The sequence below is a fragment of the Phoca vitulina genome, unplaced genomic scaffold, assembly GCF_004348235.1.
Source record: "Phoca vitulina isolate PV1807 unplaced genomic scaffold, GSC_HSeal_1.0 scaffold35, whole genome shotgun sequence".
In the NCBI taxonomy this organism is placed as follows: Eukaryota; Metazoa; Chordata; class Mammalia; order Carnivora; family Phocidae; genus Phoca; species Phoca vitulina.
The window spans coordinates 15,329,041-15,332,675 of NW_022589738.1; the positions used below are offsets into that span (position 1 = coordinate 15,329,041).

Sequence of the window (3,635 nt, forward strand, 5' to 3'; positions counted from 1 at the left end):
CAAGTGAGAAGACAATGAAGCAACATTTTACTAGAAGTAAAAAAGGTCAATATAGAATTCTATATCCAGTGAAAGTATCTTTCAAAAATGAAGGCAAAATAGAAATCTTTCAGATGCAAAGGCTGTGAGAATTTATCATCAGTACACATGCACTATAAGAAATGTTAAAGGAAATCATTCTGGCAGAAGGTAAATCATAGCAGATGGCAATAGAAATCTATATAAAGAGGGGCTCCTGGCTGGCTCAGTCAGTAGAGCATGTGACTCTTGATCTTGGGGTTGTGCGTTCGAGCGCTACATTGGGTGTAGAGATTACTTAGATAAATAAAACTTTAAAAAAAACTGGGAGGAGAAAATCCTCTCTCAAAAAAAATAAATCTATATAAAGAAATAAAGAGACCTGGAAATTGTAACTACATGGGTAAATTTATATTTATCTTGTCATTTAATGATTTTTAAGTCACAATGGACTGTTTAAAATAATAACAATGTAGTTTGGTGTTTATAACTTCTATAAAAGTAAATTGTATGACAACGATACAGAAGTTGGGAGGCAAGAAATATACTATTATTAAGTTCTTATACTATATATGAAGTGGTGTATCATTTTAAGGTAAACTGTGATAAGTTAAAGTTGTATACTATAAACTCTAAAGCAACCACTAAGATAAGAAAACAAAGAGTTAAGTCAACTCAGGAAAGAAAATGGAATCATAAAAATATTCAATTAATCCAAAAGAAGGCAGAAAATGGGGAACAGGAGAACACAGACCAAACAGAACAAATAGAAATAAAATAGCAGGTAGATAAATTTAAACCTAATTGTACCAATAATCATATTAAGTGTAAATAGTCTCAATGTCCCAGTTAAAAGGTAGAGGTATCAGATTTGATTTAAAAAGTAAAATTTGGTGCTCGCTTCGGCAGCATATATACTAAAATTGGAATGATACAGAGAAGATTAGCATGCCCCTGCACAAGGATGACATGCAAATTCGTGAAGTGTTCCATATTTTTATGTAATGAGCACTGGGTACTATAAGACTGATAAATCACAGACCTCTACCTCTGAAACCAATAATACATTATATGTTAATTATATGAATTTAAATAACAAATGAATAAATAAATAAAAATTTAAAAAAATAAAAAGTATGATTTGATTATATGCTGCCTACAAGAAAATACTTCAACTATAAATACACAAACAGCTTTGACAGATAGAAAAATACATATCATCCTAACACTAATAAGAAGAAAGCTTTAGGGGCACCTGGGTGGCTTAGCTGGTTAAGCGTCTGCCTTTGGCTCAGGTCATGATCCCAGGATCATGGGATCCAGCCCCGTGTCAGGCTCCCTGCTCAGCGGGGAGCCTTCTTTTCCCTCTCCTGCTCCCCCTGCTTGTGCGCGCTCTCTCTCTCTGTGTCAAATAAATAAATAAATATTAAAAAAAGAAGAAAGCTTTAGTGGCAATATTAATATCAGACAAAGTAGATTTCAGAACAAAGAATATTGCCATGGATAAAGAACACAATTTCACAATGATAAAGGATCACTTTATCAAGAGTACATAAAACTCTAAAATATTTATGCACCTAGTAACAGAGTTTCAAAATACATGAAACAAAACTGATAGAATGTCAAGAAGAGCTAGATAAATCCACCAATACAGTAAAAGATTTCAATATCCCCCTCTCAATAATTGATGAACAAGTAGACAGAAAATCACTAAGGATGGAAAAAAGCCTAACAACAATGCTAACCAAAGTGACCAAATTGATGTTTAGCTAGAACATGCCACCCAAAGACAGCAATTTTTGTCAAGGGCACATGGAACATTTACTAAGGTGAGCATATGCTGAGCCCTAAAACAGTTCTCTCAATAAATTTAAAGTGTTCAGACCTACAAAGCATCTTGTCTGACAACAATGGAATTAAATTAGAAATTAATAATAGGAAAATCTCCAGAAAATCCCCAAATATTTGGAAATTAAATAGTCCTCTTCTAAAAAACTCATGGGTCAAAAAAGAAATAGAGAAATTAAAAAGTATTTTGAACCAAATAAAAATTAAAATGCAGCTTTTTGTGGGATGTCACTACACAATATTTAAAGAAAAATTGTAACACTAAACACCTATATTAGAAAAGGAGAAAGGTCTCAAATCAATGACCTCAGTGTCAACCTTAAGAAACTGGAAAAAGAGTGCCTGCTTTAGCAGCACATATACTATAATTGGAATGATACAGAGAAGATTAGCATGGCCCCTGCACAGGGATGGCACACAAATTCATGAAGTGTTCCATAGTTTTAGAGTATGATGTTAAGCGAAATCAGTCAGTCAGAGAAAGACAAATACCATGTGATTTCACTCACCTGTGGAATTTAAGAAACAAATGAACAAGGAAAAAAAGAGACAAATGAAGAAACAGACTTTTAACTATAGAGAACAAACCGATGGTTACCAGAGGGGAGGTGGGTGGGGGGAGATGAATGAAATAGGTGATGGGGATTAAGGAGCGCGTTTGTCGCGATGAGCACCGGGTGTTGTATGGAAGTGTTGAATCACTAAATTGTACAGCTGAAACTAATATTACACTGTATGTTAACTAACTGGAATTTAAATTAAAAACTTGGAAAAAAAAAGAAACTAAAAAAATAATTGGGAAAAGTAAAAATAAAAAAGAAAGTTTAGAGCAGAAATCAATGGACTAGACAGGATAAAAACAATAGAAAAAATTATAAAACCATAAATTGGTTCTTGGAGAAAATCAATAACATTGATAGAACTCTTGCCAGACTAATCAGCAGAGAGAGAGAGAGAGAAAGAACACAAATTACCAACATTAGGAATGAGAGACGACATCACTACAGATTCTATGGATATAAAAAAGATAAAAATGGTGTACTACAAATGACTTTATGCCAATCAATTTGATAACAGATTCAATCTCTCTAAATAAATAAATAAATAGTTAAAAACCTTCTCAAAAGAAATCCTCAGGCCTAGATGGCTTCACTGGAGAATTCTAACATGTTATGAAGAAATAATACCAATTCTTCACAAACTCTTCTGTAAAATAGGTGGCAGTAATAAAAAACTAATGATGTAATGTATGGTGATTAACATAACATAATAAAAAAATAAAAAATAAATGAAAAATAAATAAATAAAATAAAATAGGTGACAATAAACAAGCACATGAGAAGATGCTCAACTTCATCAGTCATTAGGGAAGGGCAAATTAAAACAGCAATCAGATACTACTACATACTTATTTGAATGACTCAAATTGAAAAGATCAACCATACCAAATGCTGGTAAGGATCTGGAGGAACTGGAATACTCATATGCTTCTGGTGGGAATGTAAAATGGTATAATCACACTGGAAAACATTGTGGCAGTTTCTTAAAATGTGAAATATCCATCTATTACATATGACCCAGCCATTCCACCCTAAGCAATCACCCAAGGGAAAAAAAGAAGTATACATCCATACAAATACTTGTAGAGGTAGTCCACAGCAACTTTTTAAAACACAGCCCTCAACTGTAAATAAGCCAAATATCCATCAGCTGGTGAGGGAATAAACAAATCATGATGTAGTTATTCAATGGGATACTACTCAGCAATA

At 33.0% G+C, this 3,635-nt stretch overlaps 2 non-coding genes across 2 annotated transcripts; both read left to right on the plus strand.

Annotated features, from left to right (window-relative positions):
- The first annotated feature begins 911 nt into the window (after positions 1–911).
- On the plus strand, positions 912–1,017 carry LOC116646188. The gene has a single exon (XR_004302085.1). It is a non-coding gene; the product is annotated as a U6 spliceosomal RNA (small nuclear RNA).
- Positions 1,018–2,204: 1,187 nt separating this feature from the next.
- Positions 2,205–2,311, plus strand: LOC116646191. The gene has a single exon (XR_004302088.1). It is a non-coding gene; the product is annotated as a U6 spliceosomal RNA (small nuclear RNA).
- Positions 2,312–3,635: the final 1,324 nt, after the last annotated feature.